This window comes from Callithrix jacchus, chromosome 3, assembly GCF_049354715.1.
Source record: "Callithrix jacchus isolate 240 chromosome 3, calJac240_pri, whole genome shotgun sequence".
Taxonomy (NCBI): domain Eukaryota; kingdom Metazoa; phylum Chordata; class Mammalia; order Primates; family Cebidae; genus Callithrix; species Callithrix jacchus.
In genome coordinates, this window is record NC_133504.1 from 186,136,546 (window position 1) to 186,162,209 (window position 25,664).

At 48.3% G+C, this 25,664-nt stretch overlaps 2 protein-coding genes across 3 annotated transcripts in view; both read right to left on the reverse strand.

The window, feature by feature from the left end:
• The window catches only part of CRMP1 (collapsin response mediator protein 1), a 149,209-nt gene that overhangs the window by 109,030 nt on the left and 14,515 nt on the right, over positions 1-25,664 (reverse strand). For both annotated transcript variants that reach the window (XM_078367546.1, XM_078367547.1), the window contains one exon: positions 7,272-7,430. The gene's annotated coding sequence lies outside the window, so the exon portion shown is untranslated. The remainder of the gene's footprint in view (positions 1-7,271; positions 7,431-25,664) is intronic.
• C3H4orf50 (chromosome 3 C4orf50 homolog) overlaps positions 1-25,664 on the reverse strand; it is a 126,430-nt gene that overhangs the window by 23,059 nt on the left and 77,707 nt on the right. Inside the window, exon 16 of the transcript XR_013533206.1 lies at positions 7,272-7,430. The gene's annotated coding sequence lies outside the window, so the exon portion shown is untranslated. The remainder of the gene's footprint in view (positions 1-7,271; positions 7,431-25,664) is intronic.

The following is a 25,664-nucleotide window of genomic DNA, read 5'->3' on the forward strand; positions in this document are numbered from 1 at the left end:
CTTGATGACGTGTCATCCTCCTGGGCTCCCTGACAGACTCTTCAGTAAATCTGCATTGCTCAGTCCTGCCATGCAAGTGGATTCTGTGCAGGAGCTCAGAAAGAAGCCAAGAGCTGCCTCCCTGTGGGACGGTGGGCTCAGGGAGAAGCCTGAGGCCCCAGGATGAATAGCCTCCAGGATATATATATACACACATGCATGTCTGCATATGTAGACGGTGGCACATGTTCTGTGCACATACGGGGAAAAGGATGAATGCTGTGAGACAGTGCAGATAAAGTAACAGAATGCAAAGTTAGAGTTGGCTTCCAGCAGACAGACCCTGCCAGCATCAGAAAGCAAGAGGGCTTCGAGGTGGGGAAAGCTTCCAGGGAGGCAGGGAGCTGGGGAGATACAGACTGTGTTTCGGGAGGAGCCACCGGGTGGGTGAGTTGGCATGCAGCGCTGGAGAGAGAAGGAGGAGGAGGCGACACTCAAGGGGGTAGAAAGCTCCAATGCGGAGAAAGAGAGTTTGGATTCTACCCTGCAGATTAGAGGGGGCGGATGTAAGAAGTATTTTTGCACACAGGAGTGATATAAAAAGTGCTGCCTTTCTAAAGAAAGAGCAGTCTGACGACCGGTGCTGGGAGGTGAGGAAATGGGGCCAGGGAAAGCTGTGATAAGGGTGTGGCCAGAGGGCTGCCCGTGAAGGCAGAGAAGGCTCAGATACTGCAGCAGGCACAAAAGGCAGCAGAGCGTCTCTCTGATCCCACTTGGAAAACCACCACAGGAACCTAGTAACTAGCAACAGCAGCCCCCTGCTTTGCCCTCCACAAGCTGGTTTCCGGGTAAGCAGGAAAGTGATGGGAACCCGGAGGAAATACCCACTCGAGCAATTTCAGGGCAGCTGGCCCAGCTCAGATCCCAGTGGCCGGAAGAAAAGCCTACAGGGTGGAAGCTGTCAGAGCCCAGAGCACAGAGGCCATCTGCAGGGAGAATTAATCCCAGAGCGTCTGGGGTCCACTGCAATGCACACGACAGTGATGGTTGAGGACAGAGGACGGGCCCTCCCATCTCCTCAGAACCCAGGAGCTGTGTCTTTCAAAAAAACTGCCTGAAAAGATGCAATCCTCAACTCCTTATTTCCTATACAATGTTAAATGACCCTGTGGGTTGGTTCTATGCACAGAAGTCAGTTTTCACTGAGCTGGTCCAATTTGACACTTACTTATCCAGCACCTTCCAGGTGCGGGGCCCTGCATCAGGTGCTGGGGCTATGCAGGGAAATAAGACAGGGTCCTTGGGGGAATTGAACCCACTGAAAGGGGCAGGCCTGGCATGTGATGGGCGTCTCCGCAGAAGTGGTCTTACTGGCAGTGTGCCTTGCTTGTCAACTGCCTATCTAACCATCTCACCTCTAGACAGTAAGCACCATGAGGCTGTCCTCCTGCTCCCTCCAGCCCCTGCATCCATGGTGGCACTTGGAAGTGCCCCTGTGGAGTGCTCATCAAATGGGCGGATGCCAGAGTCTGGATGGAGAAGGACCCAGGGAGTTTGCTGGACTCCAGCTGACTCCAAGTAACACACAACGCATGGTATCCTCATCAGTTCTGTCTCCTCACAACTCTGCCCCATGACTCTGAGAGACCCTTCAGAGGCAGGAGCCTAGACCTTCACCTCACCCCAGCTTCTGTCCCAGCTGCCCTAAACTGTAATGCGTAATCATCATTCTAACCATTTTTTTTCCTTTTGAGACGGAGTTTCGCTCTTGTTACCCAGGCTGGAGTGCAATGGCGCGACCTTGGCTCACCACAACCTCCGCCTCCTGGGCTCAGGCAATTCTCCTGCCTCAGCCTCCCGAGTAGCTGGGACTACAGGTGTGTGCCACCACGCCCAGCTAATTTTTGTATTTTTAGTAGAGACGGGGTTTCACCATGTTGACCAAGATGGTCTGGATCTCTTGACCTCGTGATCCACCTGCCTTGGCCTCCCAAAGTGCTGGGATTACAGGCGTGAGCCCCCGTGCCCGGCCCCGTTCTAACCATTTTCATAGCCCTTCAGCACTCAGAAACCACTCTTCATTCCTTATCTCCCTGGGATCCTGCAGAAACTCTAAGGAGGGACACAGGGTGAATTTTCCTTGGGTAGCCACGGTTTTCCCTATTCCAGGAAGGAAAGGGACCTGACATTTTGCACGTATAATTAATTATCTCAGCAACAATGCAAGGGAGCAATTATAATTCCTGTTTTATGGACGAGAAACTGATATTCAGGGAGATTATGCACGTGGCCCAAGGACCACAGCTAAAGGGTGGTGGAGCTGGGATTCGAACTTGCTTCTGACTCCAAGTCCAGTAATAACAACAAGAACAAGGACAGAAACGATGACAGCAATGAGCCCTGAGTGCGAACTCCAGGCCAAGTGCAGAGCCTGGCACCTCACATGTGCTGTTAATTGTATTAACTGCTAACAGGGGGAAGGAGGATGGGGAGTAGACAGACTCAGGGAGGAGGCTTCTGTGACAGGGGCGGCTGGGGAGTCTGGGGACAGGTGAGCATTAGTGCCTGGACCCCACCCCACCAGTGCAGGTACAAGAGAGAGAATGACAGAAAGGAGGAAGAACCCATAGGGCTGGGTGAGAGGTGAGGGGTGGGGGTGGAGGGGAGAAGGCTGGCCTGGTGCCAGGTGTGATCCATGACTAGGGAATATGGGAGACTGTGGGGTCACTCCTAACACCCCCTCCATCTTCCTTCCAATGGCTCCAGCCTGTAGACTTAGGCCACACACACTGAGAGCTGTGATGGTTAATATTGAGTGTCAGCTTGATTGGGCTGAAGGATGCAAAGTATTGATCCTGGGTGCATCCGTGACGGTGTTGCCCAAGGAGATGAACATTTGAGTCAGTGGGCTGGGAAAGGCAGACCCACCCTCAATGTGGGTGGGCACCATCTCCTCAGTTGCCAGCAGGGCTAGAATAAAGCAGGCAGGGGAAGATGGGAGAGCAGAATTGCTGAGTCTTCTGGCCTCCATCTTTCTCCCGTGCTGGATGCTTCCTGCCCTCAAACATTGAACTCCAAGTTCTTCAGCTTTTGGACTTGTGGACCTACACCAGTGGCTTGCCAGAGGGTCTTGGGCCTTCAGTCACAGACTGACGTCTGCACTGTCAGCTTCCCTACTTTTGAGGTTTCAGAAGTCACATTGGCTTCCTGGCCTCTCAGTTTGCAGACGGCCTATTGTGGGTCTTCACCTTCTAATTGTGTGAGTCGATGCTCCTTAATAAACTCCCCTTCATATACGCACCTATCCTATTACTTCTGTCCCATTAGAGAACCCTGACTAATACAACAGCCAACAGTCACATGGAAACCAAAATCGTCAATTTCTAACCAAACTGCAGGCACTGATGGCTTAGGCTTGAGGCCAAAAGTGGGGGCTCCTGGACCCTCCCCACATCCAGCCCTGGAGGACCTACCTTAGGGAGAACTGGGACAGGCACAGCACATTCCCAGCCCGCCACACACCCACGGCCAGCAGGAGCAGAGGGCAGGAAAGGCTGAGCACTTTTGTTGGCGGCTGAGCAAGGGTGGAGAACCCAAGCTCCTGGCCCAGCCCTGAGTAGGAGCCCCTGTGAAGCCCCAGTCTGTGGCTGCAGGGCTCAGTGCTGAGGACCCAGGGTGGGCCTGGAGCAGCAGCCTGGGGCTTCCTCCATCAGAGTGGCTGGCTGCCTCCCTCGGGGAGGAAAGAGGAGGGGCTGCTGGGTCGGGGACTGAGACTGAGATCAAGTTCTGTGTGGATGTGGGGAGAGGGGTAGCTACCTGCACAATATGAACCGGCTTTAGAGACAAAGATGCCAAGTCCCGCGGCACCTCTGACTTTCAGTTGCCCACGGAGCATCCAAGTGGGAACAGGAAGGTGGCTTATTACAGAACAGCAGGGCAGAGGGTCTGGAGCTCAGTAGGGAGGTCCTAGTGAGTGCCAGATGCCAGGGCCAGGGTGGAACCCTGGGAAGGAGCACTTGGGTGGCAGGTGAGCAGTTCAGGAGGAAGCTTGGGAATTCCCTGGACAGGAAGGGGAGTGGGAAATGTTGGGGGGGTTGGGGCAGGAGGTTCTCAGCAGTGGCCAACTACCAGACAGAAGACCAGGAAGCTGACTTTGGGTTTGCTGTGATGTTGGTATGATCCACTTGGGTGGGGAGGGAGAAGCCAGCAGTGGGAGTGGAGACAGACTTCAGTGAGTGGGGAAGAGCTGGGACCAGCTGATGGTGGGCGTTCTGAGATGGGCAGGGAGGGATATGGCACTCGGCGAGGGGAGAGCTGCATCCCCGGAAGCAGCGAGGAGGTGTGGTGGGGAGTGAGCTCCAGTAGGAAGGGCTGTTGGGGGTCCCCCAGGCCCCAGGCTTCCCACTGTCTTTGCAAAGGACCATTCCAGGTGTGGAGGCATGGGGAGCCCTGCAGCTTGTATGGGAACTGGTGACCGTACGTTCTACAGCCTGACAACTAGAAGATAAACTTGAGGCAGGACCCCATGGCCTTGGGACCAATGGTCACCCTGTTGGGAGGACAGTGCCAGTGGAGAAGGGCTGGCAAAAGCAGCCAGCCTGGCCCTGGGAAGTGCTGAGAGGGGGACAGCTGTGACCTATGGGCAGATCCTGTCCTTTCACCAAAGCATAATGCTGGGTTTCTATAGCAACCTGCCTCTCCCACCAATGTGAGCTTCTACCCAGCACTGCCTGAGCACAGCCCTGTGGTCACAGAAATGCCTAGGCATGGCCCTGGCCTTGGGGGGCTCATGGTCTGATAGGGCAGACACACCTGCACCAGGGTTTGGGTGGGAGGACCAGGGATGGGGAAGTCAGACCCAGGACCCATCCTTGGAAGCCAGGGTTGAGCTGGAGTTTGCCAGGTGATGGAAGTTGGGAAGAGGGTCTTGAGGACTGGGGAGGGCTGGGAGGAAGTGCAGACCCAGGGCAAGATCTCAGCAATGCAGGGAAACCTGAGGCCTCACAAGGAATGCTGTGTCTGCTATGGAGAAGATCCATGCAGGTGACCCCAGTGATAGCTGGAAGGAGAGGGGTGGGGCTCCAGGGGATTTTCCTTTCACCCAATATGTCTTTTAATAAGGTTTAGAGTTTTATAACGAGCACATATTAATCTGGCGACCTAAATGCTCATAATAGTTAAAAAATGGAAACAACCCAAATGTCCATCAGGAGATGAATCAAGGACCTAAATGTGGTCCATCTACCCAGCAGAACACTGTTCAGTTGGGAGAAGGAATGGCACGCTGTTACCTGCTACAGCGGGGACTGACCTTGAAAATGGGGTGCTAGGTGAAAGGAGCCAGATATGAAGGCCACCTGGTGCATGATTCTGTTCACCTGAAGTGTCCAGAGCAGGCAGATCCGCAGAGACCGAAGGTGGACCGCTGGATGTCAGTTACCCCAGAGAGGGGAGGGAGCAGACAGGGGCTACCGAAAGGGCCTCAAGGGAACAGTGTTTCCTTTTAGGACGATGAAAGTGTTCTGAAATTAGTGGTGATGGTTGCTCTGAACACTGAAGGCACAAAAGGCCACTGGATTGTACACTTTAACGTGGTTCAAACGATGAATTTTACGTCATGTGAATTTTGCCTCAATTTTTTTGAAAGGGCAGATGACCCTCACAGTACCCAAGTCCCCAGGCCCACAGACTGTATTTTTAAGCCACATGACAAGTGCAATAAAGTGATTGAAATAAACCAGGCTATAAGTTCAAACACAGCCCCCAGGCCCACCCTCCCTGGGTGAACACTCACCCTTCCAGCTGTTTCCCACACAAACGGGAAACTGAACTGCTCTGCGGCTCATTCATATTCATTCATTCACTCACCATCATTCATCCAATCAGTAAATATTTTTTGAGTGCTTTCCACATTCCCATGTTTCTGGTAAAACACAAGGAAGTCCCTGCTCTTATAGTGCTTACTGTGGAAGGGGAAGACAGACAGGGAGCAGATGCTTGCTTGTGAGATGGTGGTGACCACAAAGCAGGAGTCGGAGGTGGCAGAGAATGACTGGCGGGTGCAGTCTCCCCTGGAGCCAGCTGTGCCCGAGGCCAAAGGTCAGGCCCTGAGAGAGTGACTGTGGAATCAGGGCTCACGCAGGTCTTACGGCAACAGCTCAGATGGTCACGTGTCCAGAGCCTGCACGCCATGCTCCTTTTCCAGCTCATCTCTGACCACTGACCACTTCCCACTGCAACCACACTGGACTCCCTCCAGTCTTTCTAACCTCTCCCCCAAGCTCTTTGCTGCCCCTGCCTGGAGCTTTCTCTCTTGCCTTCTGTCTCTGCCCTCTGCTCGATGACTCCTACCCAGTGGTATGGCTTAGCTCTGTGTCCTCACCCAAATCTCATCTCAAATTGTAATCCCCACGTGTTGAGGGAGGGACCTGGTGGGAGGTGATTGGATCATGGTGGTGGTTCCCCATGTTGTTCTGGTGATAGTGAGGAAGTTCTCATGAGATCAGACGGTTTGAAAGTGGGAGTTTCCCCTGCTCCCTCCCTCTGTCTCTCTCTTTCTCTCCTGTCACCATGTAAGATGTGCCTGGCTTCCCCTTCTCCTTGTGCCATGGCTGTAAGTTTCCTGAGGCCTCCTCAGCCATGCAGAACTGTGAGTCAATTAAATCTCTTCACTTTATAGATGACCCAGTCTCAGGTAGTATCTTTATAGCAGTGTGAGAACAGACTAATACACCCATTCTTCACACCTCAGCTCAGACAAGGCCTTCTCCAGGAAACCTTCCTCAAATGCACTGCCAATCCTCCCCACAACACCTGCCTGAGTCCCTCTCCTGGGCTCCCAGAACTCTCGTGTGCCCTGACACTGATATGTCCTGACTGGCCTGCCTCACTCACCTGAGTCTCAATTACAGCTTCCTGGAGGCCTCTGCAAATACGGAGCTCACATGAATGCATGGAACATTATATTAAGGAACATAATGTTTATGGTCATCTATAAATGGTAAATGTTCCTAATGCACCTTAAAATTTAATTCAGACAGAGCTCATTAAGTCAAAAATAAAAATCTTTCACAAAATTACTCTGAAACAATATCCATTTTATATTCACTGAGGGTCTACCAGAGGCAGGGTCCTGGAATACAAACTGCAAGGTAGCCGTGTAAGGTCGAAGCAAAAACGGTAAACAAAGCCCTTTCATGGGCTTGCTCTCTGTCTTCCCCTCTCATAAACACAACACACACACACACACACACACACACACACACACACACACACACACACCCCGAAGCTACCTCAGACAGCAGCAGCTGGGTTCCTGGTCACCAGGGGAGCTCGTGGAGCAGATGATGTACGACTTTTGTTTCTTCTGACCAAGTGCTTATGGAAACCAGCCGGCAGATCAATGTGCTGACAGGGACGGGCATGTAGAAGCTGTGGTTTCCCATGAGGGTCTGGAGGAAGAAGGATGGGCGCCAGGATGAGCCGAAGGCATAAATACCCTGCACACTTCCCGGTGATAAAACATCGCCCTGGGGCCAGCAGCCATTCTACTGTGGACAGCACCTTCTCCTGCCACTTGCAAAGGTGCAGTGACTCCTGGCATACAGACACAATTCCCAACAGGGGAACCTCCAAATAAGCATGTCAAATGCTTTTATAAAAACTTTCTTGTTTTTCCCCACTAGAGATGTTTTATGTGCGCCTTACAGATTTTTGGAGAAAGAGCTAAAAACAAAACATGTCAACCTTCCCAGCATTCCGTGTGCTTTCAGCAAAATTGAGATAATAACATTTCTGGGGGTTTTTGACTTAGAATTATAAGATTTCCTCAAAGCCTCATCTTTGTAGAGTTATTGCTGTGCCTGATTTTCCCACCCCTCATTATACAGTTACCTCCTCACACTGTCCCTGACACACAATAGGCCCGGTAGAAATAGTGCTGAACACATGTGAAAAGGCCACTTCTTCATGGAGTGAATATATCACTTCCCAGCAGATGGACATTTGGACTGTGTGTAAGAAGTTGCTGTTATAAATCATTCCATGACAAATCATGCAGTTAGTTAAATCTGTGTCTCAATGACCAACCAAGAATCCCTGGAGCAGCCAGCACCAGTCAGTTTTCAAAGGTGCGAAGGTTTTTCAGGCTCTGATGCACCTGTCGGCAGACATTTTTTTCAAGTCCATATCTGCATCAGTTCGAAGGCGGGAGTTATGTAACTATTCCTTTATCCCAAACCGAGCAACCAAGATAGCCAGAATTTACATTCTGTTTTGCAAAAGTGACTGCAGTCTCGTTTAGGAATAACATTAACTTTCCTTGACTTTTATGCTCAATATGAAATATGCACTTTTATAAACCCAAGAGAACTGGCCCTGAAGTGAATTGTGTTTTAATAACAGGGACCTGTACTGGAAACAAAAGGACAGAGGGAAAGGGGAAAGGAAATGTACAATTTACTTCTTATACGCAGAAAAATAAAAGCGAGAAACTCCAGGAAATGCAGCTTTTATGAATCAAGCGCGCCCTGAGTAAACAGTGGCAGTGAACTCAGTCTGCCCAGAGTTTGAGAGCTCCGGCCCTAAAAGGCACTTGTGCAATTCCCCATCTGTGTGCACCACCAAATAAACAGGGGAGAGTCAGAAGTTCAAGTGCTTGGTCCAATTATCTCCTTCTGCGACAATCTAATAAAGGGCAATTACGTGTTGAAGATGCTAGACCATTAAGGTCTGTTGTGACAATAACCGGCTTTACATATTGGCTACCCTGCGGTAAGCAAACCCTATTGTGCTCTACTGGAGATGCCAAGTGTGAGGAGGCTTTCACTTGGTAGGTTTATATCCTCATGAATGTTTATAGCCTTTAAACTGTGCTCCTGTATCTAACAGGATACAGGTGATACCTCCAGGCATGATGACAACTAGGTGATGGCAGAGAAAACATGGGGCCCATGACAGGCCCATGACAGGTGGGGAGTGTGGGTGCGCAGCTGAGAATCAGGGAGACTGGACTCAGTGTCCCGTGGCTGCCTTCCCACTGACATCTCTCTGGCCCCTAGATTCCTCCTCTGTTTAATGGGGGTGTTAGATTGGATGGTCTCTGAGCACCGTCCATTTCTTTGGAAAACAGCAACCAATAATAAGAAGTGACATGACCTGCTGGGTGCCTTTATGTGTCAGGTGCTATTTGTCAGCTCTACAGGGATTACCCCTAACTCCTGGCCCCCTATCCTCCCTTGACTTCCCACCCTGCAGGCTGACCCTGGCTTCTGGTATTGGCTCAATCCGCCACCAGACTTTTTTGAACCACTTTCTTATTTTCAGCTGACCTCCTCATACAGTTGTTAGAAGAATCAAAGTGTTCAGGTTTTGTGGATCTTGAAACACTAGACAATTTTAACACTTTAGTCAATGTGTCTGAGCAGTGCCTTCTGTGTCTCACTGGGCATGTGCACAGCAGCTCTGCATAGAGGGGGCACAGAGCAAGTGCCCCTGGGGCCCCACCCGCCCCGGGTGAGTCTGCTCATCACCCTCCCACTCTCTCCAGAGCCAGATCCCCATCCCTGGGTGAAGCATACATGTTCCAGTGTACAATCTTGCACTCAACTCCAGTGCCCACCTCCTCTGGGAGCACGTGAGCCCCACGAAGGCAGGGACCATGCTTAGATTCACCTCTGCTGTCCATGACACCCAGCATGGGCCTGGCAGGTGCTCCTCAAAATGGTGAAAGACATACATGGAAGAATTGAGGTGGGAAGCAGAGAGGCAAAGGGGTAAGGGGATAAGGAAGGAAAGAGGGAGAGACAGCCCTGGCCAGGGGTGCACAAATGCCTTGTGCATAAGTGAGCAAACAGTTCAGGTCCAACTGCAAAAGCTCACATGAAAGTGGGATGGCCTAAATCTGTCTCCGTGAGACTAGGATGAAAGAACCATGTCCCAGATTCTGCAGGAATCCATCTCTGTCAGGCCCAGCTGAAAAGGAACTCCCCAAGCCTGGGGCTGAGCCGAAAATGCCCCCTGGAATGAGTCCCTGCAGACTCAAAGTCCAGGTTACTTGGCTGGTGTGTTCCCATGACCTCAGGGGTTTGTATCCAGGGCAAAGGAAAGAGAACCAAGAGGCGGCCCCCAAACACTGACGCACAGGTGCAAGGGACACCTCACAAGTGTCAGTTAGGGAGTCTAGGGTGGTGTTGGGGTCCCATGTAGAAGAACACATCTTTGCATTTAAACAGAGGTTAATGGTTTGCAAAAAGTTCACTGTCAGTCTCTCATGTGTGAAGATAAAGTGACTTAGACAGGATTCTCATTTCACAGAAGAGAAAAAGGAAGTTTAAAAACAGAACAATTTTCTCCAAACTTGTGCAGCCCTGGAGAGGCTAAGCTGAACTAGAAACCTGCCCTCTGCTCTTTGAGTCTGCCATGTTTCCATGCTCCAAACGTAGGCTGTGTGTTTTCCTCCCCTCCTTCCACACACCAGTCATCAGCAGCTCCTGTGCGGGGGTGGGAGGGAATCCCTCTCATTCAGCTCTGCCTCCTCCAGGAAGGCTTCTGGGGAGCCTAAAGTTTGCACACACCCCCTCCTCCCATCCTCTCCATGGATCCAGGCTCTCCTTTAGGCTTTCACACAGAAATCACCCCTTGGTGTCACTGTCTCATTCAATGTCACTTCCTCCTTCTGTTTATTGATTCAAGCAAATTGGCAGAGCACACAGAGAAGGGGAAACCAAGGATGGAAAGGGGAGCCGAATTGTGCAAGCCATGCAGAAAGGCAGAAGAGAAGCCACTCAATGACACCGGTTCAGTGTTTACAGAGAGTCGACCTGACCCCCAAACGCTAAGATCTTCCCAATGCCCCCCATCCCCACCAACTGTCTCTAATTTCCATGCAGTGCTTGGCCTCCTGCCCCTTCTCTCAGGTAAGGAAGGCAGAGGCAGGTGCAACTCACTAACCTGCCAGGTGTTAACCCACTGGCCAGCTGTCTTCACAGGCAGGTGAACCATGCACACCGTTCTTGGCTAAATGCCCCAGAGAGCAGAAGCGGGTAGCATTTCCACTCTGGTACACTCTTTCCTTGGCCCATTTATGGAGCACACACATGAACAGTTAGGCTGGGTTCCGTAAGGAATCCAGCCATCAGAGAGGGAGGCGAGCAGCGGATAGCTGGCCTGGTGCTGTCCAGGTGCCCAGGTCCTGAACCTGAGGTGACCAGGTGATCATCCACCTGGAGAAGGAAGGCATCAGACTGCAGTGGGAACATCACAGTATTTGTCTGTTTGTCTGTTTTGGAGACAAGGTCTTACTCTTTTACCCAGGCTGGAGTGCAGTGGCTCCATCACAGTTCACTGCAGCCTCGACCTCCCAGGCTCAAGTGATCACCCTGCCTCAGCCTCCTGAGTAGTTGTGACTACAGGTGCATGCCACCATGCCTAGCTAATTTTTTTATAGAGATGGAGTCCCTCTATCTTGCTCAGGCTGGTCTTAAACTCTTGGGCTCAGGCAATTCTCTTACCTCAGCCTCCCAGAGTGCTGAGATGACAGGTGTGAGTCACTGCACCCGACCACATTACAACATCTAAAGAGCAAGAGAGCTGGATTTCAATCCCAGATCTGCAGAAATAGAAGGTAGCTTTTTTGAACCTCAGTTTCCTTCTCCACAGAGGAGAATATTACCAGCTAGCTTCACAAATTCTTATAGGGCTTAAATGAGATAGTGCATTTATAATGGTGGGGCAGCTCCTGGCATACAGCAGGCACTCAGTAAGTGGCAGAAACCATGCTATCATTAATATTAAATGTCATCATTTTCTGTCTGCCTTTTAGTTTTTGTAAACAAATTTCTCCTCGGAAGAGCTGCCCCCAGCACCAGCGATCAGGACCCAGACGCCAGAGCCCTGGATGTGAGCGTGGCGCTGCCTCGTGGATCCTGAGCAATCCCAGCAAGCCTCCTCTCTGCCACTGGATCTTCTCTTCCACACGACGTCTTAGCCGCCCTCCTCTCTCATAGGCGGTGGAGGAAGGATGAGATGCTGGGATGTGTGTGAAAACACCTTGTCAAGGGTGCTCTTGAAAATCAGCTTCATGGAACACAAGCGCGGTGTTTGCTTGTTACCACCCCACTTAGAAACTCTGGATGGCTCCCTGCTGATTCTGGGAAAAGATCCAAGGTCCCGAGTCTGCCGCTCATGGAACTTTGTGATGCGGCTTTTCTTGCTGCGGCCTCTATGAATAGCAGCTCCCGCCTCCACCTCCTGTCCCTACTCCCATATTCCCCAGCTGCTGTGGGGCTGACTTCTGACCCTGACTCTGAGCTCTCCCAGCACACACTGGCACACACCAGACTCCACGCCAGTCACCTGCTCATGTGGCTGGAGACCCTGAGGGCTGGAGCTATGTGGCTCATCCCTGTGTCCCTGACACTAGCACTCAGCCAACTGGGACCCTCTGATGTCTGCTACTAAGTGGGCTGGGGGGAAAGGGTGTGCTCGGCAGGAGCTGTTTTGACTACGATCATGTGGGGCTCGGGTGCCTATGGGAAACAGCTGGGAATAGCAAAGTCCCCTCTGGCCTGGACTCCCTTGAAGGATGTTGTTCCCAAGTCCTGCACTGGCGCAGCCCTGGGAGGCATGTGAGTGAGCCAGGGATGGTGAAGTCCCCTCCAAGATAGAATAAAAGTCAATGTGGGGATCCTGGTGACAAGCCTGTGGTGGGGAGGGGGAGAGAGGGAGAGGAGAGGGAAGGAAGAGATGACAGAGAGGGGAGCAGAAGCAGAAAGAGAGAAGGGTGTCTGTGAGCGAGAACCACTTGCCTACTGGTTCCTTGTAAAACTGGAGCAGCAGTGTGGTATAGGTTTAAAGACACAGGCTGGGACGCACTCCTGCTCCATGGCAGCCCCTGGCAATTCACTGCGCCACTCTGCACCTCGGTCTCATCCGCAAGAAGGGGTGCACACCTCGCTGGGTGGCTGTGGACAGTAGATGGCTGCATGGCAAGGCGAGGAGGTGGACAGTGTTTGGCGGGGGGATGCGGGTGTCAGGCTGTTCTGAAACTCCACCACCACACACACATCAGCTCTTTCCAGGTCCTCACTGTCGTTACTCTTCCTGCTCAGATAGCATTGTTCGCAGATTCCTCTGCAAGCTTCCTTTTATTGGAAAACTCAGCACAGAGTTTAGCTTTTTAAATAAATCAGGCTCCACTCCTCCACAAAAGGACTTTGTGTGGCTTGTCATCCCTGCAGGAGAAGCTCCAGGCTTGCTGGTCTGGCTCAAGTGTCCTTCGCTCTCTGGCCCCTGCCCCCCTTCCCTCTGTGTCCTGGGGCTCCTCACTGTATCCCCATCCCGGCCACACCAACCCCTGGCATGCTCTTCCCCCATGCTTTCTCCTTAGCTCCAAACCACCTGCCCCAGCCCAGCTACAGGCACTGCACACCAGCCAAACCAGGCTGGAGCACAAGCCTCCCTTCCGTTTGTGTCTGGCTGTCCTGGCCCAGGAGCTGCCGAGGCCTGGAACCAGGGTTTACTTGTAAATAACAACAGCAACACCAGTAACAATGGCATTTGTAATAATAATGCCAATAGCTGTTATCTCATACTCACTTTTATGGGCCAGAAATCCTGTAAAATGTCTTCCCATAGCCTGAGAGGCAGCCCGGTATAGGCTTAAGCTCAGAAATGAGGCCCTAAACTGCCTGGGTTCAAATCCCAGCTCCCTGCTTTACTGACTGGGCGACCTCAAGCAAGTTTCTGAGCAGCTCTGTGCTTTAGTTTCTCCGGCTGTAAAACGTGATTGCTGGTTTGGTTTCTCCGGCTGTAAAACGTGGTTGATGGTTTAGTTTCTCCGGCTGTAAAACGTGGTTGCTGGTTTAGTTTCTCTGCCTGTAAAACATGGTTGCTGGTTTAGTTTCTCCGGCTGTAAAGCGTGGTTGCTGATTTACTTTCTCCGGCTGTAAATCTTGGTTGATGGTTTAGTTTCTCCAGCTGTAAAACATGGTTGATGGTTAAGTGTCTCCGGCTGTAAAACGTGGTTGCTGGTTTAGTTTCTCCGGCTGTAAAACGTGGTTGCTGGTTTGGTTTCTCCGGCTGTAAAACGTGGTTGATGGTTTGCTTTCTCCGGCTGTAAAACGTGGTTGCTGGTTTGCTTTCTCCGGCTGTAAAACGTGGTTGCTGGTTTAGTTTCTCCGGCTGTAAAACGTGGTTGCTGGTTTAGTTTCTCCGGCTGTAAAACGTGGTTGCTGGTTTGCTTTCTCCGGCTGTAAAACGTGGTTGCTGGTTTGCTTTCTCCGGCTGTAAAACGTGGTTGCTGGTTTGCTTTCTCCGGCTGTAAAATGTGGTTGATTGTTTGCTTTCTCCGGCTGTAAAACGTGGTTGCTGGTTTGCTTTCTCCGGCTGTAAAACGTGGTTGCTGGTTTGCTTTCTCCGGCTGTAAAATGTGGTTGATTGTTTGCTTTCTCCGGCTGTAAAACGTGGTTGCTGGTTTGCTTTCTCCGGCTGTAAAACGTGGTTGCTGGTTTGCTTTCTCCGGCTGTAAAATGTGGTTGATTGTTTGCTTTCTCCGGCTGTAAAACGTGGTTGCTGGTTTGCTTTCTCCGGCTGTAAAACGTGGTTGCTGGTTTGCTTTCTCCGGCTGTAAAACGTGGTTGCTGGTTTGCTTTCTCCGGCTGTAAAACGTGGTTGCTGGTTTGCTTTCTCCGGCTGTAAAATGTGGTTGATTGTTTGCTTTCTCCAGCTGTAAAACGTGGTTGCTGGTGTCAGATACAGTTGCCATGAAGCCTAAATGAGTTAAAACATGCAAACTGCTGAGAACACCCCTTTGCACCCAGGAAGCTCCAGGTTCGTCATTGCAGCAGTTAAGGTGGCCTTATTGTTTCTGCTACAGGAAGAGGATCTTACAGGTCACAGAAGGAAAATGCACATGAGCAATGATCCCACTGCCACCCCTGGAAGGCTGCCCTAGCCTCTGTAAACCAGGGGATGCCATTTGATGTGGGTGCAGACGGGAGTCGGGGAACTGGAACAAACCCAAGGCCTGGGAGGGCTGTCTCCTCAGTAACAGACAGAGAGGAAGTCTGTCCTGGTCCCTGAGTAACAGGGGGGATTAGGAGACAGAGAGGAAGTCTGTCCTGGTCCCTCAGTGACAGGGGGAATTAGGAGACAGAGAGGAAGTCTGTCCTGGCCCCTCAGTGACAGGGGGAATTAGGAGACAGAGAGGAAGTCTGTCCTGGTCCCTGAGTAACAGGGGGAATTAGGAGACAGAGAGGAAGTCTGTCCTGGTCCCTGAGTAACAGGGGGAATTAGGAGACAGAGAGGAAGTCTGTCCTGGCCCCTCAGTGACAGGGGGAATTAGGAGACAGAGAGGAAGTCTGTCCTGGTCCCTCAGTGACAGGGGGAATTAGGAGACAGAGAGGAAGTCTGTCCTGGTCCCTCAGTGACAGGGGGAATTAGGAGACAGAGAGGAAGTCTGTCCTGAGTTCTGGGTCAGGAGAACAAAGCCATCCTTGAGAAGATGTAACCACAGCCAAATATCTTCTGGGAATTTTGGGTTCAACTTATGTCAGTGGAATGGCCCAGAAACCTCCAGTCAATAAATGAATATGAAAAGGTGCCCTAATCAGTGTACCCCTGGCCAGAAATATCCTTGACACGACTGGGCCAAGAATGCACCTGATACCCTTGAGCCTGTGATATCCTCGGGGCTGATATTGAGACGCACCAGATTCCTATAGACAAAGCCCCAGAGGTGAAGATTCCAAAACACCCAAGAAAACAACCCTCCATGAATGAAGATGCAAGGTGCATTTGTCAGGAAAGTTAAGTTCCCCCAAGAGCATCAGACAGTAGAACTGTCGAATAGAGACCACAAAGTGGATTCGTGAAAGAATGAAAACAATACCTAACCAACATGGACACAGCACGTACAATGGGCCAGTACAACCCGAAGAGCTTTATCTACATTGACTCATTAAACCTGAAAATAATTTTAGGTTATTTTGGTAGGTCCAATGGCCTGGCTACAGAGTCTTCATACTACAGAAAAAAATAAAAAATGAGTTTCAGAGATTCATCTGATGAAATTACCTAGAATACAGCTTAGAAAGACAGAAAGATAGAGTTATGAGCCACTAAGGAAAAAGTTGAGCCAAAAACTGTTAATAGGAGTTTCAGAAGGAAAGAAAAGACAAGGGGTTGAAGGTGTAATAGTCAAATACATAATAACAGAATTTTTCAGAAATGCTGAAAGATACAAATTCTCAGATTCTGAAATCATAAATCCCAAGTAGGATAGATACAAATGAATATACGTCTTGTAGCAGAACTCTAGAATCACAAAGACAAGTAGAAGATGCTAAAAGCAACCAGAGAGAGAGAAATAGATTACCTAAAAGTACATGGCAGTTACACCAATAACAGGCTTCTTGGTGAAAGCCAGAAGCCAGTGGAATAACACTGTCATATCACCAAAAAGAAATAATAGAGGATCTAGAATTCTATATTTAACTAAATGATCCCCTAACCATAAAAAAAAAAAATGACATTCTCAGGCAAAGACTGAGAGGTTTTTTACCACTAAATGCCTTGCTAAAAGAATACTAGAAAGGAATGTGCTCCAGGGAGAACTAAACTAAACTCAAAAGAAAAAAAAGTACAAGAAAGAATGGCAAGTAAAGAAACTGGCAAATCTTTTAAACTGTTGGTGAAAGTGCAAATTAGTTCAACCACTGTGGAAGACAGAGTGTCAATTCCTCAAGTATCCAGAACCAGAAATACCATTAGACCAAGAAATCCCATTACTGGATAGATACCCAAAGAATTATAAATCATTTTATCATAAAGACACATGCACACATATGTTTATTGCAGCACTGTTCACGATAGCAAAGACTTGGAACCAACCCAAATGCCCATCAATGATAGACTGGTTAAAGAAAATGTGGCACATATATACTATGGAATACTATACAGCCATAAAAAAGGATGAGTTCACATGTCCTTTGCAGGGACATGGATGAAGCTGGAAACCATCATTCTCAGCAAACTAACACAAGAACAGAAAACCAAACAAGCATGTTCTCACTCATGAGTGGGAGTTAAACAATGAGAGCACATGGACACAGGAAGGGGAACATCATACACTGGGGACTGTCAGAGATTAGGGGGCTAGGGGAGGGATAGCATTAGGAGAAATACCTAATGCAGATGGCGGGGTGATGGATGCAGTCAACCACTACGGTACGTGTGTACCTATGTAACAAACCTGCATGTTCTGCACATGTACCCCAGAACTTAAAGGACAATTAAAAAAGTAAAAAAGAAACTGGTAAATCTAAAAAAGTATTAACTACATAAAATAATAATAGTGGTTAATGTGAAAGGTGTAAAAATAGAATAAAAATATATTCCTGGGCAATATAATAGATGGAAAGCCTTCTTAGGATTCTGCGTGCATGAGGAAGTTAGAGATACCAAGCCAAGAATGCACATTGAAACTTGAAAGGGTAGCCACCAAATAATAGAAATACAACGTATACCTTGGGTGAAAGGCAGAACAAAGAAAACTTAATCAGTTTCATATAAAGCAAGAAAAGGAAAACATTAGAAGCATAATAAAGGCAGGGTAAACAGTAAGTGCACAGCAAGATGACAGGTAAATACATATATTTATCCATTATAATATACATGTTATGATATATATGTCAGTTATCATAACAATTATAAAGGACTAACTTTCCATCTAAAAGACAAGGATTGATCTAAGCTTAAAACATTTAAAATACACCTATGTGCTGTTAACAGAGACATACTGAAAGTGTAAAGACAGAGAAGAATTGACTGTAAAAGAATGGGGAAAAGTGTGCTAAGCAAATACTAGAGCAAGAAACTCAGAATAGCCACGCTGACACGAAACAAAATAGACTCCAAAGCACTGTTGAATATAGTAACGGTTACTACCTAATTATAAAACAAAGATTCATAGTGCAATAGAACAATACTAGACTTATATGCACTAAATAGTAATAATGTAGCCTCAAAATATATAAGGCAAAACTTAAGAAAATTAGGAAGAGAGATCGTTAAGTCTGCCACCGTAGTTGGATATTTAAACACATCTTCCTCAGAACTTGACAGATCAGGCACACAAACGTACCAGTGAGGAGACAGAAAATTCAAAGACCGCAATGAGCAAATTTCATGTAATGGGCATATATGGAAGTCTGGAGCCATAATAATCAAATACATAATATTTCCAAACTTTTACATGGAACATTTGCAAAATGCGTTTATAATCTTGGAAACAGAGCAAGCCCCAACAAGTAGAAAAAAAAAAAAAAAGGGAAGTATATGAACCATATTCTCTGGTTATAATGGAATTCAAACATAAATAATAGGAAAATAAGGAAAACCCCACATATGAAGAATTTGAAAATATCCTTCTAAATAACTCATGGGTGGAAGAGACCATAAGAGGAATTAGGAGAATCACACAGTCTTTGTCACTGAGGGGCTCTCTGTTCAATAGCCCCCTCCAACAAGTTAACTATGATAGTGCACTTAGTGGGACCCAAGGGTCACAGAAGGAGGGGCCCCCGGATCTAAGCAGGTGGCCCAGGGTGGGGAAAGACAAGCCTTCCCGCCACTGAATAAGAAGCAACGTTAGGTGGTGTTGTAATCAGTTTCCCAGGTCCCTTGAACAGGTCATTTTTTCTCCCCGGGCCTCAGTTTCCTCAAATAAGATGGTTGAGCCGATTCATCCCCAAGTCTCAGATAACCTTTTCTTCAGTTTGATTTGAACTGATCCTCAGTTTTAATTCCACTTAATATCACACTAATCAAGACAAATTCTCTCTCATTGCAAGACCTATCAAACTCCTTTCATAACGTGATGTCAGTTTTCTTTTTATCATTTAAGACAAATGATGCTGCTTTTCCGCCTTTGCTTTCCCTTAATCTTCCCAGGTTTGCTGCTGTGACAGATGGCCTCTCCATCAAGTAGCGTGCCTTCCTCTGTCTGCTCATGCTTCTCTGCTTTTTTGATTTATGAAAGAAATAGGGGGCCAGTCACAGTGGCTCACGCCTGTAATCCCAGCACTTTGGGAGGCCAAGGCAGGCAGTTCACCTGAGGTCGGGAGTTCAAGACCAGTCTGGCCAACATGGTAAAACCCTGCCTCTACTAACGATATAAAAAATTAGCAGGGCATGGTGGCAGGCGCCTATAATCCCAGCTACTTGAGAGGGATCTCTTGAACCCAGGAGGTGAAGGTTGTAGTGAGCCCTGATCACGCCATTGCACTACAGCCTGGGCAATAAGAGAGAAACTCTATCTCCAAAAAAAAAAAGATACCATTTGGCCCATCAGCCATTGTCTACAACCAGGCAACATTTCTCTGTCACTGTCCCCTCTCCACTGGTTTCCCATCTCCTGCAATCCTTTCCCCACAGGGATTCAAAATGGTCTTCCTAAACCACAAGAAGTCATCCTCCACTTGAATCTCACCCTTGGCTTTGAGGGCACAAGGTCAAATATCAGTAGTAGCCAGGTTGGGGCTCAGTGTGCTCACTGAGGGGTTCTCTGGCAGAGCCTCAACACTGATCCTTTTCTTGTGGGAATCTAGACTACGGAAAACTCTGCTCTGCTGTTCAGAGCCTTTCTCATTCCCTTTCCTACTCCCCAACCTGCACAGCTTTAGAATGTGGCAAACACCTGGAGGAGGAACCCACCCTGGCCTTTGAAGCCCCTCAAGTCTCTAATGTGTCTCTCCATCCCCATCAGTGGTCACTGCACTGAACCAGGCCTGGGCGCTCAGCCCTGTCCCCAGACTGTAGACAAGCCCAACAGGAGAGCAGCGCTGACCCTCAGAAGACCTCCCCCCTCCAGAATTTGGCTCTGTTAGTCCTTACTGCTTCAGCAGTGCTAACAGCCCACCAACCATGCAGTTGTCCCAGCCAGTCCACAGAGAACATGCAGAGAGGGTTTTCAACACCCTCAGATCACACTAATGCTGCCACTTTTGAATGTGGGTCCTATGGAAAAGCATGAAGCTCAATTGCACATGTGTATGTTTCCTTTCATAAATATTTATGACTCCTCCCACATCTAATTGAGTACGTATATTTAGCCACCCAACTCAGCAAACATTTCTGTTTTCTTTGCCCCTCCCTGGAAGTGTCTGTTCCTGGCTTCTGGCTAGAGGTTATGCTCCCTAGCCTGCCAGAATGGCCACCTGCAGGCTGCAATCCTTTGTGAGAAATAAAGCTCTCCCTTCCAAATGTATGAACCTCATCATTCAGTTGACACGCATGATAGAAATCTTACTTCTTATCTGTAACTCATTATAGCATTATGGTTTTCCTAGAATCCTGTAATTCTCACTGACAGAAAGAAACCAGGTGCCCTTCCCCCAGGCCCTGATCTGCAGCCTCAATCCCACCATCTCCGATGTCTTAATAGCTTTGCAGACTTGGCCTGAATATACTTTTCCTGGTGACAGTGAAGTTCTTGCCTCACCATTTTGCCGTGTGGATAAGGTCTGTGGAAGCTGAAGTGCCTGGTAAGTAATCAGGGCCTCAAAAATGTCAGTTCCTGCCAGTGAAGGACTGTTTGCAAAGCCCGTTGCAAGAATCTCCCCGACCTCTGTGTGCCCATTCATTTGCAGTGCGACTCCCCTGCCCCTCCTAGCAAGAGGTGCAGTCTGGTTCTCCACACCTTGGACTGGCCTTGCCACATGCTTGGACCAATAGAAAGATTCAGAAGTGACATTGTGGGAGATTTGAGCCTGGGCCCCAGGAGACCTTGAGGCTCCTGCTCTCTCTTTTGGAATCAAGCCTTTAGACCACCATATGCAGAAACCTCAGCTAGTTTCTGGAGGCTGAGAGGCCATATGGAGCAGAGATGAGCATTTTAGCTGAAAAGACCAGTCAACTGATAGCTAGCACCAATGGCCAGACATGAAGCCCTCCTAGACTACTCAGCCCCAGTAGGTAGAACTATCTGATGAATAACCTGAGTGAGACCAGCAGAAAACCACCCTGCAGAGCTAAGCTACATCTAATGGATATACATGAATATATAAGATGGTTGTGGTTTTAAGCCCGTGAGTTTAGGGTGGTTTATTACCCAACAATACCTAACTTCTTTCTTTTAATTAATAAAATGTTTTGATAATGATGATGATAATTTACATTAATTGAGTGCTTCATTTGTGCCAGACTCTATGCTGAGTGTTTTATAAGTTTAAAGCTCTTGTATTCTGACAACACTGTGCGTTAAGTACTACCATTGTCCTTATTACCTCATAAGGATATTGAGACCCCAAGAGATGAGGCAACTTGCCTACAGTTGGAGAGCTTGCCAGTAGCAGAGCTGAAACTGGAACTCTGGCGTGCTGGTTCTGGTTCCTGCACCCATTGCTACTCCTTACACTGCTTCTCTCTCATTCTACCATCGCCTCCCCCGACTTCCCACTCCCTCACCTAGCATCCTCCTAACTGCCCCCTGGAACCTGTGTAGAATGGTAGAGAGGGAGAAACTAACATTTATTTGTTAAGTATTCATTTGTCCAGTAACATTTCCTCATGCCTGCAGTGTGCCCAATACTCTACTAGAAATTAATGGCACCAATTTCTATAACACAGAAAACAGGGCTTCTGCTCTTAAGAGTCTAAACTCGACCAGGTGCAGTGGCTCACGCTTATAATCCCAGCACTTTGGGATTTCAAGACTAGCCTGGCTGACATGGTGAAACCCCATCTCTACTAAAAATACAAAAATTAGCCTGGTGTGGTGTCGGGCACCTGTAGTCCCAGTTACTCAGGAGGCTGAGGCAGGAGAATCACTTGAACCTGGGAGGCAGAGTTTCTAATGAGCCGAGATTGTGCCACTGCACTCCAGTTTGGGTGGCAGAGCAAGACTCCGTCTCAAAAAGAAAAAGAAAAAAAAAAGTCTAAACTCATGCCCAGCACATGCTAGACACTCTAGACACATTCTCTCCCATTGTCCTCACTGCAGCCTTGTCCCCACTGTACAGAGGAGGCTGAGGGACACTCAAGGTCACACAGGGATTGGAACTAAGGTTGGCCTGGCCCCAGACCAAGGCTTTTTCCAATTTACCATGGGACTCCTCCTCCTCTCACTTCTACTAGGTACTACTTGGGGTGGTAGTTTCCAAGTCTTCTCTAATGAAATACCTCGTTTCCTTTCTTTGTCTTTCTTGGGTTTTGCTTTCATTCCCAAAGTAAAAAAATAAAGATGATGAATTTTGGAATAATCTCTCAAGCCGAGGGCAAGTTCTTAATCCCTTTGTGCCTCCATTTCTTCCTAAATAAAATGGGGACAAGAGACGCACCTTTCTTACACTCCTGTAGGAGTAAACCAACTCCTGTGTAAAGTTTCGGCTCAGTCGTTCAAGCATTTATGGAATGCTGGGAATCTACCAGGCACTGGAGGAAGGGTTGCTCCTGGAAGAATCTCAGTCCCAGCTGACTAAGGAAGCTTTAGGGAGAGGCAGCAGCCGGTTTAAAATGATTGGCGGTGTGTGGCGGTTTAATAATGGACTGAAAAGACCTCCTTCCCTGCATACCCAGCCCTAGGAAGCAGCAACAATCAATGGCAGACAAATCAATGGCAGCATCCTCAGTGCCGATCTGGTTTGCTCAGAGCTAAGATCAGGAGCAGGGTGGTCTGGTCACAGTCCGAGGACCTGGGGGTCATACAGGACCCGGAGGGGTTTGATCCTGGCTTTGCTGATCCCCACATGACTTGGCAAGTGACTTGTCTGCTTCAAGTTTCAGTTTTAACATCTGTGAAATGGAGGCAATATCAATTTCTTGGCATCATTTGGAGATTCGATGTGACATGTGTGAAAAGACCATGAAAAATGCCCAGTGCAAAGTGAGCAGTGGGGCTGAGCGGGGGAGGCTTAAATAATTGTGCTGAAGGAACAGTAACATCAAATAGTTAGTGAAAACTTGCTCTACGCCAGGCCCTGTTCTAAGCACTTCGCGCATTTAGTTGGTTTACTCCTACGAGAATGTAAGAAAGGCGCTGCTCTTATCCACGTTGGATTTAGGAAGAAATGGAGGCACAAAGAGATTAAGAACTTGCCCACAGCTTGAGAGACTGTTCCAGAATCCATTATCTTAACCAACATGCTATCTTGCCCCTATGAAATAGCACGTCGATACTACATGTTGAATGAGAAACGCTGTTAAAAATCATCACATACACTATGATCTCATGTTTTTAAAAGCCTGGATGCATACGGATAAATGTCAAAATGTTGAAAATAAACATTTCTTATTGGCAGAATTCCATGTGTTTTTGTCACTTTATTTTTTGTTATTTTCCAAATTCATTCAAATACATATATATTAATTTTTATAAGCAGAAAAATGTTATTTAAAATATGTCTCTTTCTCTCTGCTGTGCCAGGCTTCGTTAGGCACCAGGCATATATGTAAGGATATTTGATTATCCTAGCGTTCCAGGCAGGATCTTGGAAACTTCAAGCCTGAGCCAGAACTGATGCTCAATTAACATTCAGCCTTGCTCCTCACAAAAGCAGTGGCTGTTTCTGTGATGCTACGTGTCCTATTAGGCACCTGCAGTAGGCATCTTCTTAAAGTGATCACAACTTCTCTAAAACTGTTTTGAACACAACAGAACTAACAGTGTCTGTGGGAAGCAGAGAAGTTCCTTTTTAAAGTTTTCTTTCTTGTTAAAGAATAAATGTGCTAATAACTTTGTGAAGCCCTATCCCATGTAGCTGTTAGATGTGCCATGCTTACAGACATGTAGCACATTCTATGTTCTTGTCCTTTACCAAGATATCTGTGCTGGATGTGCTCATAGGTATTTTCCAGCTCTCCATTGCTTTTACCTGTTTAGAAAAGTTTAAGTTGTGGGCTGGGTGCGGTGGCTCACAGCTGTAATTCTAGCACTTTGGGAGGCCAAGGAGGGTGGATCACAAGGTCAAGAGATCAAGACCATCCTGGCCAACATGGTGAACCCCCATCTCTACTAAAAATACAAAAATTAGCTGGGAGTGGTGGCATGCACCTGTAGTCCCAGCTACTTGGGAGATTGAGGCAGGGGAATTGCTTGAACCCAGGAGGCAGAGGTTGCAGTGAGTTGGGATCACACCACTGCACGCCAGCCTGGTGACAGAGTGAGACTCTCTCAAAGAAAAAAAATAAAGAAAATTTTAAGTTGGTAGTCAATCGGGTTTTAGTTTAGATTGTGAGGTCTGGCTCCAACCAATGGAGATCAGACACAGCAGTAAGGACGACCCTAAATGCGTAAGGGATAAATTTGTGTGTTTTCCTTTGTTCATTGTACTCTTGTGGCAAGATGGCTAGCGAAGATATCCCTCCTGCAGCCCAGGAGGTAAAAATTGCATTGCTGAAAGATCCTTTGTCTCAGTGCTAACTTTCCTTTGCGGCACTGAGCAACTATTTCCAACATCTATTTCTAACGTCTGTTTCCAACATCTATTTCTGATAGTAGCTTAATGGTTTTGTTTCTTTGCATTCACTTTGAAGCTAAGCCCCTGAGGTTTCCCAGGTGTTCACTTTTGGAATAGCCACATTTAGTTTTTGGATTTTACTGGCTGAACAGCTTTGCATTGATGCCCAAGCACCAGGGTTGAAATCTGGGACATCTCGAAGGTCCAATTTCCAGGGCTTTGGGGGATCGAAGGAAAACCAGCCTCTGCCCGTCACCCCAGCTGTGTGACCTTGGGAAGGTTCCCAGACTTCACTGTGCCTCAGTTTCCTGATCTGCAAAATGGGTATCCTCTTCCTTGTTCCTCTCACTTCACAGCTGTGAGACTCAAACAAGAGCACACATCAGGAGATGCTTTACAAACTGTGCATTCCTGTCAGAGAGGTGGGAAGTACTTTTGAGCATGTCAGCTATGAAGACTCCAACACACCCAAGACACAGAAGTCAGAAAAAGGACAGGAAATTGAGAACCTGACAATAATCCCTTATCAGCTCCAGGAATCGCATTCAATTAGAAAGCACTTCCCTATGTAAGATAAGACTCACTTCATCTTATTTCTTTAAATGGCAAGTTGCTTTTGAAAGTAAAGATAAACTCCCTACAGCTGTCTAGATATGAAGATGGAGGCTGACAAGGGCATGTCCAGAAAGTGGGGGCCAAAGGTCCCCCTCAAGCAGTATTTGCTTACCTGTCATGTTACAGCTGGGCAGTCTCTCAACGGGCTCTTTGGGAGGCCTCTGGCAGCCACCACGTGAACTCCATCTCTCTTGCCACATATCTCTGACATACAGAGACAAATAGGCACACAAAACCCCGGAGAGGAAGTCACAGGACTGCACTCAGGGCCTTGAGTGTCCCTGGCCTCCCGGTTCCTCCCTTCCCCATGGAGAGTCACAGCGGACAGTTTCTAAGCTCCTTTCTTCTCTCAAAGCCTGGGCTCTCAGCTTCTCCTGGGCTTTCCTTGGGGAATTCCTGTCTCAGTGCCCCCCATGGAGGTAAGAGGCCCCTTCTTGCCCCCTCAGCCCTCTTCAGGGGAGTGACTTGTTTATATGGCTCATTGATATTCTCTCTCATTCTCTCTCTCCTTCATTCTCTGCCCCCCAGGAGTTCTCCCCTTATCCTGTGCTCCCTGGTGCCTTCGAGACGCTAGGTGAACCTTTGTGGAATAAAATGATTGATGGAAAAAATAGG